The 16,395-nt window shown below is 42.1% G+C and overlaps 1 long non-coding RNA gene across 2 annotated transcripts; it reads left to right on the plus strand.

Moving 5' to 3' along the window:
• The first annotated feature begins 9,386 nt into the window (after positions 1 to 9,386).
• On the plus strand, positions 9,387 to 15,925 carry LOC138982038 (uncharacterized). 2 transcript variants are annotated; one of them, XR_011460766.1, is made up of 6 exons: positions 9,387 to 9,860; positions 10,348 to 10,443; positions 10,919 to 11,013; positions 11,667 to 11,729; positions 12,070 to 12,163; positions 15,693 to 15,925. It is a non-coding gene; the product is annotated as an uncharacterized lncRNA (long non-coding RNA). The 2 variants fall into 2 exon arrangements; XR_011460767.1 differs by lacking the exon at positions 12,070 to 12,163.
• Positions 15,926 to 16,395: the final 470 nt, after the last annotated feature.

Here is a 16,395-nt window from a genome sequence, read left to right on the forward strand (position 1 = left end):
AAAATGCCATAGATAATTTTGAAGCAACAGACGCGGCATATTTAATATTACATGCGAAACGTACAGAGTGAAGAATAATCGCTGACGAGTGTCATTTTGCGAAATTACTTCGGCACGAAGTTATCGCTCTGCATATAGGAATCAGCCAGACTATTGATTATACGCTGGTGATTTTTTGTATGTGTGTCGAAGTGCAGGGGTGGTTTCTCCCATGCCAGATCCTCTATGTTTTGTGGAATAGTTTACACGGGAAGGACTGGGCCTTTAAGCTCTCCCAGCGGGTGGAAAGACAGGGACACAATTAGGTGAACAGATAATGAGCAACCGGGGACTGCATCTGCACACAAAATAGAGCGAACTGTGAAAACAGCTGATGAACAGCGTCTGTGCATCAAAACACAGCTGCGAATTTGTGGCTTGATTGAGTGCCCAACCCTCGTTTTTGCTCCCTCGTGGATGTGAACAGAGAATTAGTTTTGGGAGGGGCGGCAGGCGGGAGGGGCGAAGGAGGAAGGAGGATGTGTTTGTGTGTGCGTGTGTGTGTGTGTGCGTGCGTACGTGCGTGCGTGCGTGCGTGCGTGTTTGTGTGTGTGTGTGTGCGTGCGTGCATGCGTGCGTGCGTGCTTACGTGTGTGTTTGTGTGTGTGTGTGTGTGCGCGTCTGTGCGTGCGTGCGTGCGTGCCTGCGTACGTATGTCACGCGTGATTGTTCTGAAAAGTATACATACAGACATACACACAGACAGATGGACAAAGTGAATCCAGTATACCCCCCTCCAACTTCGTTGGGCAGGGGTATACATATTGTCCCATATCTGACAACATTTCACGGGTGAAGCAAGTTTACCTTTAGTAGAGTTTCAGAACAATCATGTAAATTAGTAAGCTTTCAGAACAATCACGTATGAGGGCTTACATGATTACGATGAAATAAATAGTAGACTTTTAGAACAATCATGTAATAGTCACTTTTCAGAACAATCACGCGTGACATACGTACGTACATTCGCGCGTGCGTGCGTGTGTGCGCGTGCGTGCGCGCGTGTGTGTTAAAGGGTTAGCTACGTGCAAAGTGTATAATGCTTTTAAACGTAACTCCTCAGGGTTTTGTCCAGAGATCGGTCGTTGTCATGGAAACTTGAAAAGGATGTGTTATTTAGGCTGGCAGTCGTTCAAATTGCCTACCAAATTTCTGACACCCAGTTATGAATGTAAACAGAATCTCAGTGAATCTCTTGGCCGGTAATATTTCACTCGGTACAAAGGCGGCTGCTGACTTGGGTTGATATACACGTTAAAAGTACCAGTCTACCCCCCTCCCCCCTTTTCCATCAAAGCTACCAGACTACCCACTTCCAATTAAAGCTACCAGACTACCCACTTCCATATAAAGATACCAGACTACCCACTTTCAATTAAAGCTACAGACTACCCACTTCCTATTAAAGCTACCAGACTACCCACTTCCTATTAAAGCTACCAGACTACCCACTTTCCATTAAAGCTACCAGACTACCCACTTCCTATTAAAGCTACCAGACAAACCCACTTCCCATTAAAGCTACTAGACTACCCATTTCTTATTAAAGCTACCAGACTACCCACTTCCTATTAAAGCTACCAGACTACCCACTTTCAATTAAAACTACCAGACTACGCACTTACTATTAAAGCTACCAGACTACCCACTTCTTATTAAAGCTACCAGACTACCCACTTCCTATTAAAGCTACCAGACTACCCACTTCCCATTAAAGGTACCACACTACCCACTTCCTATTAAAGCTACAAGACTACCCACTTCCCATTAAAGCTACCAGACTACCCACTTCCCATTAAAGCTACCAGACAACCCACTTCCTATTAAAGCTACCAGACTACCCACTTCCAATTGAAGCTACCAGACTACCCACTTCCTATTAAAGCTACCAGACTACCCACTTCCCATTAAACGTACCAGACTACCACCCTTAACACCTTACATTCTCACATCGTCCGCCACAGATCTGTCAAGGCTTTTACGTAGACACAAGAGGATGCTTCCACTTGTACACGTGTCAAGACTCAGGAGCGTGGCTGCATTCTGTGCAGAGTGAGACTTTCTTGCGGAATGGATTAGGAGATTGCCATGGGTGTCAATCACGGATTGAGCTCACCACGAGCGTTGCACAGATATCAGACTTACTATTGATGGGTGGTACGTGTCCAGGTGAAAGAATGGTGCATTCCGTATTAAAGCCTGGACAGATCTGAGATGGTTTACACCATCGTTTACACGAGAATTAGGGTTACTTTAACAAAGAAAGTGATTGTTAGAAGGAGGGTTACTTTAACAAAGAAAGTGATTGTTAGAAGGAGGGTTACTTTAACAAAGAGTGTGATTGTTAGAAGGAAGGTTACTTTAACAAAGAGTGTGATTGTTAGAAGGAGGGTTACTTTAACAAAGAGTGTGATTGTTAGAAGGAAGGTTACTTTAACAAAAAGGGATGATTGTTAGAAGGAAGGTTACTTTGACAAAGAGTGTGATTGTAAGAGGGAGGGTTACTTTAACAAAGAGTGTGATTGTTAGAAGGAAGGTTACTTTAACAAAGAGTGCGATTGTTAGAAGGAGGGTTACTTTAACAAAGAGTGTGATTGTTAGAAGGAGGGTTACTTTAACAAAGAGTGTGATGGTTAGAAGGAGGGTTACTTTAACAAAGAGTGTGATTGTTAGGAGGATTACTTTAACAAAGAGTGTGATTGTTAGAAGGAGGGTTACTTTAGCAAAGAGTGTGATGGTTAGAAGGAGGGTTACTTTAACAAAGAGTGTGATTGTTAGAAGGAGGGTTACTTTAACAAAGAGTGTGATTGTTAGAAGGAAGGTTACTTTAACAAAGAGTGTGATTGTTAGAAGGAAGGTTACTTTAACAAAGAGTGTGATTGTTAGAAGGAAGGTTACTTTAACAAAGAGTGTGATTGTTAGAAGGAAGGTTACTTTAACAAAGAGTGTGATTGTAAGATGGATGGTTACTTTAACAAAGAGTATGATTGTTAGAAGGAGGGTTACTTTAACAAAGAGTGTGATTGTTAGGAGGATTACTTTAACAAAGAGTATGATTGTTAGAAGGATGGTTACTTTAACAAAGAGTATGATTATTAGAAGGAAGGTTACTTTAACAAAGAGTGTGACTGTTAGAAGGAAGGTTACTTTAACAGAAAGCTTGATTGTTAATCAGTGCTTGTCACTTCACAGGTGAGGGCTTTATGAAACGAGGAAGTGATGTGAAAGTTGTTGTCGATTGAAGCAGAGGTAACAGGTTGCTTCCCGATGCTCATTTCATTGATGGTGGGAATGTTTGATTAACTGTTGTGTATGTTTCTGATTGTGACCGATAAATGCTACAACCTTGCACCAAATAAATATGACGGTATAATTTTAAGCGCAGAGGTTTTTTGTTGAATAATAAAAGAAAAGATAGACCAACATTACCGGCACGGTTGGCCTAGTGGTAAGGCGTCCGCCCCGTGATCGGGAGGTCGTGGGTTCGAACCCCGGCCGGGTCATACCTAAGACTTTAAAATTGGCAATCTAGTGGCTGCTCCGCCTGGCGTCTGGCATTATGGGGTTAGTGCTAGGACTGGTTGGTCCGGTGTCAGAATAATGTGACTGGGTGAGACATGAAGCCTGTGCTGCGACTTCTGTCTTGTGTGTGGCGCACGTTAAATGTCAAAGCAGCACCGCCCTGATATGGCCCTTCGTGGTCGGCTGGGCGTTAAGCAAACAAACAAACAAATAGACCAACATTCAGAAGCTCGAAAACATGCCGTGTTTTGTTTCATGTGCCGTCACATACCTTGACCCATCATTCTCTCAGACTGCTTTACTGACCGATCATTTGCATAATCTGTTTCTTCCTCCGTCGTAGAACGTAGCATGTGGTATTGACTCATGGGCAGGCCGGCCGGCCGAGACATAGCACGAGAGATTAATATCAATGGGCCATTTACTCTAAGCATGCCGGACATCCGGTGTGATCAAAATAGTGTTGGGCGAAGTACCTTTTGCTTGTGCATATTTATCTAATTGTATCAGCTTCGACAAACGAGCAAAAGAGAATACGAAAGAGAACCAAAAATTAAAGAAATAATGAGTAAACGAATGATGGAATGGAATGAATGAATTGAATAAAAGGAAGATTGAATGCAAGGATACGTATAAACATGAATGCATATATTGACAAATAAATAAATGACATGTGAAAAAAAATCACAATGAATTAATTCGGATGAGAATTAGCGAGGGGAGGGGCTTCTCCGTTGAGAACAGAAGGTGGGGAGCGAAGGATGTATGGCCAAATTGCTCCATTGTTTTTCTTTCCTTTCTGGTGTGATTTCACAAGATATGTGCCTGTTTGGTCGAAGTTGGTTAGTCTTAAGATGACGAGGGATTAGTACACATGAACCATTCTTGCGTTTCGATGTACATATGTCTGATTTTGAAACGTTAGCAGTCTATCTGTTTCAGATTTTCGCTTTGAAACATATTGTTTTTGTAAGTAACCATCTTGGTCAATGATATCTGCATACATAGTGGCCATTGTGGACTGACGCGACAGTGGCTAGCACGACTAGGACACGGCAGTGGCCACAGGCCATAGTCTGGTCCGGCACTTGTGGCGCGATGAGTTCCGTACAGTGCAGTTAGTGGAAGCAAACTTGTTACCGCTTCTCTCAGACGTGGATGACAGCGGGGATAATATAATCCAAGAAGAATGACTCGCTGTGGGTCCAGTCTCGGTCTCATATTGCAGTTTGAGAGAAGAACCTCGTAGTCTCAGTCTCACATTGCAGTTTGAGAGAAGAACCTCGTAGTCTCAGTCTCACATTGCAGTTTTAGAGAAGAACCTTGTAGTCTCAGTCTCACATTGCAATTTGAGGGCAGAACCCCATGGTTCCGGCCAACGTGTTGTGTTGAAGTAACGTGCTGTGGAATATTCGAAATGGCGGTTTTGTTCATCCTAAGATTCGGAAGACCATGCAGAGTTGGCGGTTATAATCAAATACTTTCGGGCAAACTGATGCGTGTATGGAGAGATGATACGTAGGGAGGCTAAACCGACATCCTCCATGAAACCATGGTTACGGCCCACATTACATTATTAGTGAGGGAAGACAATGCAGTGTTTTCTGTTCAGCGGTACACTTTGGCAGCCTGAGGGATTTGCAGGGACACGAGTCGGTTGTGAGTGCTGGTACTTCGTGTGAGTGTCAACGTTGTGAGAAGATACATTGAAAAGCATCATCGCTCCCGTTTTGGATCTTGGTATGCTGGAAGGTTGGTAATGGCCAGTTGAGACCTGGTGTGTACAAATCGATTAATTGTACTGAAGTCAGTTATATATTCCATCACGCCTGTCTGATCCATCGTGTAAAGCTCTAAAGATCTGCTCCGACTTTCGCATTGGACAGGGACACCCCTCCACTTGGACACATACCAAGAATCAACAGCTTGGCCAATTTCTGTGCAGAGTGGGATTTCAATCTGTGTCAAGTTGTGAAATTAATTCGGCATTTTTTCCTATTTCAGAAAGCAATCATGCAGGCTGTAGATGTTAGGAATGTGTCCAACAGGAAGGAAACACGTATCACATGTGCTGGTTGACAGCATCGTTCACACAGACATGGATGCACGTGTAAAGCATCACATTAATTAGACGAAGCCTATTTCGCGAAGTCTACGTCACGAAGCTGCCTGCATGAAGATTTGGCACTTAATTGATTGTAAAAAGACTTTGACTTTGGGCTCAATTGAAGACAGCCTTTAGTGGGGTTTTTCACCATCCTAAACTTACGACGCGTTTTGCATTCCCTGTTTCGCCTGCAGTCGGATTAAGAGTCGTCCGGGTGTCATACCTACTCTGAAGTCTGGCTTTGGGTTTTGAAAGACAATATTGCTGTCCCCAAGACAGAGATATGTGGCGAAAGATGAAGGGAATAATTAACGCCCGATGGAAGGAGTGGTCAGTAGCGATACGGGGACCAAAGAAGACCAAAGTACCAGCCCTTCCCTCCCCGCGCGATCACTAGTAGCCTTGTATTGTAAAGGACTCCTCTGATCTTTCCCGCTCCGGAACCGTGCATTAGCAGACGCTTTGTGGAGCCAGGGGATCGTCTGGAAGATGATGAAGATGTCACTGTAGCTGCGATTCCGTCAGTGCTCACTGCCCGTAAAGCTTCAAATTAATTGGGCGAAGTCGACTACACGAAACTGGCTGCGCGAATCTTTGGCACTGTATTTTCGGTCAAAAGACTTCGCAAAGTCTTCGCAAAATCGAATTCAAGCTCAGTTAAGGACAGCCTCAAAGCCTGTCCTTAACTAGGCGAAGTCGACCACGCGAAGTATATTTCGCGAAGCTGTCCGCACGAAGCTTTAGCACTGAGGTTTTGGTCAAAAAACTTCGCGAAGTCTTTACGAAGTCGACTTCGGGCTCAAGTAAGGCCAGCCTTAAGTCTTGGTATGTCCGAAGATGTTCTACTGCTACGCGTAGTGCTGCAGTGTATCTTTCTTTTGTATGTCTCTGTTACTTCTTAGGCAGTTGTCTCACGGACTTGCAGTTTGGTGTATCTTTTGATCATAGCGAGGATGAGGGGGATGTAAGGCGATGAATAAACAAATGCTTTTCTTGCGAACGTTTTTAATCAGACATTCCCTTTCTGGGTCATCCATGGATGTTCAAAAGCGTAATTCGCATCGTCAGTCTTGTGTAACGTGAGAGATTTGTTCATCAGGTGTATTGCTGTAATCTTTACGAGACTGCTAACGCCTATGGCAAGTTACTCGTATGCGTGTCACACTATCTACCTGACCCAAATATATCTTCATTCAACTTCGTCTTATTTTTTTAGCGCGCAAATGAGTACCAGACGATGATCTTCTCATTGGGCAGTTAACATTCTACGCACCGGTATTCGATCTCGTTTTTGTCCCTTCTGGCGAGACTTGAGTCTCATTACAAACGTATGTCTCAAAACCAGATATTGCATCAGCCCTGTTCGAGCAGCCTTCAGCCAATCAGCCGTGGTTTTTTTTTCTGCCAACTTTATGAAAGAAGATTGTATTTCCGCCTTCAAAGAACTTGACACTTTTATGTGGGGTGAAACCAATCGGTCTGACCTTTTTTTTTTCTTGACAACTTTCATGAAAGTAAAGTGTATTTCGGCCTTGAAAGAAATTGATACTTACACGAAGGCTTACGCCGATCAGCCTAATCTTTTTTTCTTGCCATCTTTATAAAAGAAAAATGCATTTCGGCCTTGAAAGAAATTGATAAAGCAACACACACACACACACAGACACACACACACGCACACACACACACTCACACACACACACACACACACACACATACACACACACACACACACACACACACACACACAGAGACACACACACACAGAGAGTTTCTGATAGACATTTAATGTAATAGCTTTACCTCGTGCTGTTGGGGGAAAAGTGTTTAATCAGTGTTTTCAACAGCCGTAGTGTGTGAAGTCGATGTGAAGCATCATGCGTCAATGATGCATGGCGCTGGTTTTTTTGTGACTGTCAAATTCTCTTTACAGTCGTCTTTGTCATCGTAGTCGTCCTCGTTTTTTTGTGATCGGAGGAGGTTGTGTGGGTGTCGTTTTGTGTCAGGAATTGTGACGATTAAGGTTGGCGATGCAATTGTCTGTGTTTAGGATCGAGACGTATTGTATCTGCGCGCGGTTTTTGTTTGTTTGTCGTCCACTGTTTCTCGAAGGATTACGTCTAACTGTGAACTGTGTCGGTATTGGATGTGCCTGCTTATATATATATATATATATATCTATCTATCTCTCACACTCTTTCTATCTCCCTCTCTCTCCCAACTCTCTCTCATCTAACTCACTCTCTCTGTCACTCTCTCTCTCTCTCTGTCTCTGTCTGTCTGTCTGTGTCTCTCTCTCTCTCTCTCTCTCTCTCTCTCTCTCTCTCTCTCTCTCTCTCTCTCTGTCCCACCCCTAACTCTCCCGCACACTTCTACCACCCTTATCTCTCTCTCTCTCACTCCTAACAATCCCCCCTCTCTCTCTCTCTCTCTCTCTCTCTCTCTCTCTCTCTCTCTCTCTCTCTCTCTCTCTCTCTCTCTCTTACATTTAAAACAAAAACATTCTTTTTCAGGGACACATGCATACAATCAACAGCATGGGTGATCAATGTGCACAGTGGGATGTTTTAGTAATGAATTTACTTATAGGCGCTATTGGACTTATGTGAACGCATTTGCTAAAGGAAGGTCCAACTGCGCGCAGAAACCCCCCAAGCTGTTATCTTTTAGCATGTGTTGTAGATGAAGGATGATATGATCCTATGTTAAAGCCGGGACGTATCGGACATGGCCAGGCCATTTGATGACACGGGAAGGGCTGTTTCTTTAACGCCTTAAAATACTTTATTCTGCAACGCAGTCACTGCAGTGGTGTTTAAATCAAGAGCTCTGGTTCGGAAGGCTGTTTGAAGGCTTACATTTTTTCTTCTTCTTCGCCTTAAAATACTTTATTCTGCAACGCAGTCACTGCAGTGGCGTTTAAAACAAGAACTCCAGTTAAGAAGGCTGTTTGAAACAAAAGTAAATTACATCAGCAGTGCGGGCGGAGAACTCATTCAGTTTCACCAGGATCTGAAAATTGTTTCCAGGGGGGAAAACACACAGAAGAAATCAGCCTCGGAAGAGAAAGGAAATGTAATTACGGGGCGGTCTCTGTTAGGAATTCCGTGTCTTGTTTGTGTGCTTAGCGCAGAGGTTGCAGTGGCCTCTTGTCTCGGAGGAGCTGTTAGTACCTTACGAAACATGACGCAAATCGACATGGAATTGTGCCGCTGTGCATCTCTCCGTGTGTTTTCTTGTGCTTGTGTTCACTGGCTCAAAAATTGTTGAAACTCGACTTTTCAGAAACGCACAAAACCAAAACTGGTCTGTTTTTGTTGATGAAATCTGTAGTGGCTGCAACTTCTCCAGGCTGAAGTTGTCTGTTGTCTCCGAGGCGGTTTACCCAACAACACACGACGCCATTCGTCGAGATGCGAAGGACACGGAGTGGTGTTGTGCGTGTCTCCGATACGGTTTACTCAACAACACACGACGCCATTCGTCGAAATGCGAAGGACACGGAGTGGTGTTGTGCGTGTCTCCGTTTAGAATCTTTAGTAGCTCGTTTGCTGTGTCAGAAGTATTTCAAACTCCGTTTTAGCACCCGACCGAAATGATCTGCTGTTGAACTTTGAATTGGTTGGTAGGCTGAGGATAACAACAACAACAACAACAACAACAACAACTCAATTCATGTCTGCAAAGGAAGCAGGACAGTTGCTGATTTCAGTACGCATCTAAAGGCTGTTCTTAACCAGACGAACCTTTGGTTCGCGAACTAGGTTCGTGGGGTTCGGCGAACCTCAAGACTGGTTCGGCGAACTTGTCTTGGTTCTTAACCAGACGAACCTGAGTTTTCGAACTAGGTTTGGGAGGTTCGGCGAACTAGGTTCGGGGTTTGCAAGTCATGTCTTGGGAACCTTGAAGATCGGGCCGAACCTTTGACTCTTCTGCCAAGGAGGAAGACAAATTATTGAAAAACTGAATCTCAATGGCGGACGAAATCACCCAAGTCAAAATTACATTTTCTGAGATTTTATAAAAACAACGCTTGAACGAAAAGGTAGAATGGTGACTTCCGTTCGATTTCAAGTTAAGCTTTTCACTTTTCCGAGCAAGACAACCGCTGAGAGTGAAAAAACGCCGCTGTTCGACTTCGAAATTTCCAGTCGTAGACGACCTTCGCTTCTGCAGCATTGTGTTAGTGCAGGTGAGGCAGTGTTACTCATTTCGCTGAGCTCGTTTTCGTATTGTTGTGCATTAGGATCATCTAGTATGATATGAATAAAAGCAGGAATGACTTCGGCATGTAAACGCATTGATTTTGTCGAAATCATCACAGCAGTAAGCTAGATTCTTTCTGCTCAATTTGTTTAATTTTTTTCTTCAAAAGTTTATGACTTTGATTTTGATTGTTTGTTTATCTCATCGGCACAACATCCATCAGGCAAAATATCAATATGTTGAATGATAACGTTGAGATAAGGAAGTTCACACATTTATCTGCTTGCAACAACAATCGCAAGGACAGATCTATCTGCTTCGTTGACTGCTAGATTTTCATTGAATTTCCCAAGTAATGATGATCTCGTTTTCAATTAGATCTGGACAGTGTTTGTGTTCTTAGATTCATGATTGACCATGCAGGCTGATTGAGATCATAACATTGTGTTTGTTTGTGCTGGTGCAATGTGCAGATCAATGGCCCGGACCGCAGGATGACCCAGTGATCAATACAACTTGCGTTCACCACTCAACATTGTCTTCCACCTAACTCAAGGGCAAAAATAAAGGTACATGGTGGTGAAATCATTGTGCAATTTATGTCTGTGAAGATCAAGATAGTTGTTAGCACTAACTGATCATGCTTATTATTATCAAGTTACATACACACTCCGCCCCAGCTCCACCCTAAACCCATAACAACACTCTCCAGTCCAACTACCCCCACCCTTCCGTGCAACATATGTTGCCGTCTGTACCTTGTTTGTGGTTATGGGGAGTGCTCAAATAGTTCCATAACTGTTAATATAAATTAAAAGTACTGAGAGTTTCATTTTCCATTGCTCTTCCCCTTCCTCACGTCACATTACACACTCCCTTTGCCCCATCCCCCACCCCCTCTCTCTTTCTATGCTCTCTTTTTTCTTTTACTTCTTCTCTTTCTCTCTCTCTCTACCTGTATAAATCAGCTCTCTGGTTGTTGCTTCTGTGAGTGTAATGTAAAGTTCTACATCTCTGCATAAATTTTGTATTGTCATTTTTCAGAATGCCCTTGTAATAACTTCAGCGTCTGCCCATGGAGTCTATATAGGTCAAAGTCTCAAATGTGATGTGATCAAGAGGATGCCGCAATGATCCAGGTAATATTGCAAATACTCAAACTGATCTAAAAGCAGAAGCATAACGTGATCCACAAACATTTCTGCTTAAACATTACAGGGTTACAGTACACCCAGAAAAACAGCTGGATGTTAGTGCATAATTATCTGCAAGTGCAAGCAACATCGACCCTCTCCCCCTGCTCTTTTTCCATCAGCAAGAGCAACATTTATTTTCATGTACAACTTTGTTAGTGCCTCTTATGTTGTATAACTGTTGATATTTAAATGAAGCAAGTGTTTGTTTTCAATGGCACTGCATTTCCCATGTACACACACACACACACACACACACACACACACACACACATTCGCATTGTCTCTGCCTGTCTGTCTGTCTGTCTGTGTCTGTCTGTCTCTCTCTCTGTCTCTCTCTCTCTCTCTCTCTCTCTCTCTCTCTCTCTCTCTCTCTCTCTCTCTCTCTCTCTATTTCTCTGTTTTTACATAAGTAATTTTGATCACTTGCACTTCACTGGGATTTAGTTACTGAATCAGTCATTCAGTGAGAGTGTTATGTAGAGTAAGAGTATTGAGTCTGCTGCTGCTGCTGCTGTTGTTCTTACTCATTACTGTTTTTCCTCTCTGCATAATTCTTGTTCTCCCTTAAATTGCTGGTGTTATTTTCATCATTACAGTATCTGTCCATTGAGTCTGCGTCTGAGCTGTGATGGGACCAAAAAGATTCCAGAATGAAAGAGGTAACTTTTACTGATCTTTATTTAGTTTATGGAGAAGTTGGTTCACATAATGCATTACAGAGTTGCTGCCTTTTTAGATATATTAAACATTGTACCAGTCATTACATGATCAAACTGTGTTAGCCACCCCACCTTCCCCGGTTCCCAGCTATCCTTCTATCCCCGCCTCTAAACCCCCACCCCAATCCTTCCATCTCCCCCAAATCAAATTTACTGACACAACACTGATTTTCATTTTACCTTATTTAAGTGTTCTTTGAATAAAATTATATAGCCTGTTGCTGCTGCAAATGTTGTTGTGACTGTTCTTTCTCAGTGTATATTTTTTTCGTTTCCTCAGAATGCAGTTCTCCCATGCACCACAGCGTCTATCAATGGAGTCTACAATATTGTCTGGGATGTGATTTGAGCAAGAGCATGTCAGAATGATCAAGGTAACTTTTTAAACACACAGAACTGATCAAACTGTAGAATTCAAGTACACAATTTCAGATGTTTTCAAATGCATAACATACTGCAACAGTCAGGGTCTTTCTCCACATAAAGAGTGTGAGGTTTTCTTGGTAAAATTGCGATTTTTGTCGCTATGCGCAGAGTGCGACCTTTTTATTTGATTTTTGTACTATAAAGGCAGATATTCAAATAAAAGAAAGTCTTGCATGGGGAGGAAGGAATATGCATGAGGCTTTTGACAAGACAAACTGTCCTTATTAGAGCCTAAACATACGTTCCTTACCGTTAGAACCAAAATGTCAGACATCATAGATGCTCCAATTAAACAAAAGAAGGGCATCCTTTTACTTAAACATAATTATACACTGTACCGCACATTAATAACCTGGTTGTGTTCTGTGGCAGTGCATAGTGGGAACCTTTTTGCTTAATGAATTTCACATGTGTCTGTAACTTGAATCTCCACCAAAAGAAGCTGGACGTAAAAAGGGGTGTCTAAAAAAAAGCGCCATATTTCCTTTTTGATCTCTTTTTTTTTCGCAGTCAAAAATGTGATTAAAAAGAAAATAGGGAGGTTTTTTTACCATCCTGTATAGTCTTGTTGTTCCCATGTAAAATCCTAGTCAAACATGTGGTGTCTGATATGCTGGGTAATATGGTGAGGAACATGCCTTTAAAGGCCCAGTGATAATTGTGAAAGCCGTTCTGCTCAGCTGGAATTTGATGAATTTTGTTGTTGTTGTGTTTAATGAAATGAATTCGCAAAAAGGAAAACAATTTTTTTTACTGTTCACACAAAGCACTTGTAGATAGTTGGTATGTGCCGCATGTCAGGGGTGGTCTTATTCAATCAATCAATATGAGGCTTATATTGCGCGTATTCCGTGGGTACAGTTCTAAGCGCAGGGATTTTAATTTTTTTATTTTTTTTTATTTTTATGCAATTTATATCGCGCACATATTCAAGGCGCAGGGATTTATTTATGCCGTGTGAGATGGAATTTTTTTACACAATACATCACGCATTCACATCGGCCAGCAGATCGCAGCCATTTCGGCGCATATCCTACTTTTCACGGCCTATTATTCCAAGTCACACGGGTATTTTGGTGGACATTTTTATCTATGCCTATACAATTTTGCCAGGAAAGACCCTTTTGTCAATCGTGGGATCTTTAACGTGCACACCCCAATGTAGTGTACACGGAAGGGACCTCGGTTTTTCATCTCATCCGAAAGACTAGCACTTGAACCCACCACCTAGGTTAGGAAAGGGGGGAGAAAATTGCTAACGCCCTGACCCAGGGTCGAACTCGCAACCTCTCGCTTCCGAGCGCAAGTGCGTTACCACTCGGCCACCCGGTCCTAATACATACAGGTAAACTGACAGGTACTTTTCCACAGTGGAACCCCCCTTTCAGACCCATTCATTTCAGACTTCCTCCTTTTTAAGATCTTGCTTCTTTAGATGTTCTGTGACGGGTGAAGTGGCGCGCAGTGGTAAGACGTCAGCCTCCTAATCGGGAGGTCGTGAGTTCGAATCCCGGTCGCTGCCGCCTGGTGGGTTAAGAGTGGAGATTTTTCCGATCTCCCAGGTCAACTTATGTGCAGACCTGCTTAGTGACTTAATCCCCTTCGTGTGTACACGCAAGCACAAGACCAAGTGCGCACGGAAAAGATCCTGTAAACCATGTCGGAGTTCGGTGGGTTATGGAAACACGAAAATACCCAGCATGCCTACTCAACGAAAGCGGAGTGAAGCTGACTATGCTCTCAGAGTATAGTGTGGGGAACCCAAATGGGCAAACGAGCTCACACGTCACCAGAATTTCTGGAACGCTGAAGAAGAAGAAGATGTTCTGTTCATAACCTGTAAATTACCCCCATTTTTAGACCCCTTCCATTTTAAGACTTGATTTTCTCACATTTTTTAAGGTCTTAAAAGGGGTTTCCCCTGTACTCCTAAAAAACCCTGACCCACAAAGTAATTTAATTATAACTACTGTAATTGTTCCTTCCGTGTGCTATTATCTGTGGGTTTTTTTTTTTTTTTCTCCTGTGTTGTCTCATCCTCTGTGCGCCCTGAAAGAGACCTCCGGGTCAAAATTGCCATACCTTGTCTTAGGCCACAAAAAAAAATAGGTGTGGTTACAGTAACATAGCAAAAAAAAATAGGGTAGGTAGGTAGGCAATCACTTTTTTTTTTTTTTAAACTTTTTTTTCTAATGTGTACAAATTAAACCTACTTGACAGGGAAATAAGTGTGCGACTCGGGCGCTTTCGCTTTCATTGCGTTTTTTGCACTCGTTTTTTTTTTTTTTTTTTTTTGACAAATGTAATAAAAAGTTATAGGATCGTCCCCTAAAAATAGGGTAGGTCGGGTTACCGTAACCACACCTACTTTTTTTTTAGGCCTTATCCAGCTGTGATCCCGCCTTCGTATTAATGTGAGGGCAGTACCTTTTTTAAACTTTCAATATTGACCGTACGTTTTGCATAAAACACCAATAATGAATTAAAAATACATCAGAAAATTATTTCCTCACTATACACAATAACCCCTCATTTAAAGGCTGACAAAGTCCTATTTAATTAGTTTACTTACTTCCAGGGCTTTTCCCATCGTTGCGGGGATGTATAAATTAAGCTTCCTGCAAAGTTTTAGGTTTGAAGTCCTTACCAATTACAAGAAATAATCAATTCTTTATAAAGTTTATTGCTATCTTTAGAAACAGTTCTCCAGGGCTTGGGCTATTTTTAGACCGTCAACACAGACAGTACAGCTTCGTCAATCCCCGCGTGAAGGAAATCGCTCACCTTCCACGTGCAAAACGTAGTGATATTGACACGCCAGATTAGCGCGGTAGCGGATTGTGCTAAGCAGGAAAGCGCGCTTTTCTGTATTCTTGTTAACTTCGCAATTTCCGGAAAACATCCACTTTCACTTTGAGACTGTTCTGTTTACATTCGACACTATCAACACCACTTTGCAATACTGAAATAATTTTTTCTGTTTTTGAAAGCTACAGCCAATCGTTATTATATCCCCTTAGGTACAGTTTTATAACATTATTGGCACATGTAAACAATAGGAATTAATTAATGAACGCTACGAAAAGGGCAGCCTTTAACCTATGAACTTGCAACTGTGTTGACCTGTGTAATGTAACATAGACCACCACCATCTCTCTCTCTGTCTCTGTCTCTCTCTCTCTCTTACACCCCTTACCTGTTCGCAAACCTTTACCCAAATGTATGCTAAATGTATATACAATACAAGACAAGACAAGACATGGCAAGACAAGACAAGTTAGGAAAAGGTTGCCAGTAGGCCAATAGAGGGATGACAAGACAAGGCATGACAAGACAAGACAGGACAGGACAGGGACCACAAAAAAAAAGAAAGAAAAAAAGAAAGATAACTAATTCGGTCAACAGATGTTAAAGAAATAAGCATTTGTTTGGGTTGAATGTTTGGGTGTCACCCTGTATATATTTGTATTTTTGCAGGACAGGGTCGAGTTGTGATGATGTCAGGGCGACTGAAGACACACCAACAAGTATTCTTCGGAAGTGTTTGGAACACAAATGAACATTATTTCATAATAAAAAGGCGGCTGACATTGATGTTCATATCGGTTCATGTTCATATTCTCAGCACAGACCTGTGCTTAGAAATCGGATGTTTAAGAACAAGAGACAACCCTGAATAAAGCCTTATGAAATATGGTTGGAGCTGGATCAAAAGTGTGTGTGTGTGTGTGTGTGTGTGTGATTGAAGGGCAACATTTATAAATGATGAGACAGAAAGCTAAAGCACATCCTTTTATCGTACGTTCCATATCGTCCTCCTACTTTAAATGCTTGCTATTAAATACAGACGTTCTCCAAGAAAATGTCTATCCAGTAATGTTTTGTTTATCGCAATGAAAGCTTTTTTTTGAGAAGAATGAAGAGGAATCAAATTTTTAAAAAACAAAAAAACAAGACAATTGAATTGCTCAAAACGTAAAGAAACAGGATGATTTTGGTTCAGTAGTACTATTTGTAGACCCTTAAAGCAATACATCCACAAGGGATTCCAGTGTATCAGTGCAAATAGAAAATTTCTGATATAACTTGAAAATTAAAACAGACTGAATTGTGATAAAAAGAACCAAAATACCGAGTAGTTTTTTTTTTAGGTCTCCCTCTTCACTCAATCCCCAAACTC

This window comes from Littorina saxatilis, linkage group LG12 (genome assembly GCF_037325665.1).
Source record: "Littorina saxatilis isolate snail1 linkage group LG12, US_GU_Lsax_2.0, whole genome shotgun sequence".
In the NCBI taxonomy this organism is placed as follows: Eukaryota; Metazoa; Mollusca; class Gastropoda; order Littorinimorpha; family Littorinidae; genus Littorina; species Littorina saxatilis.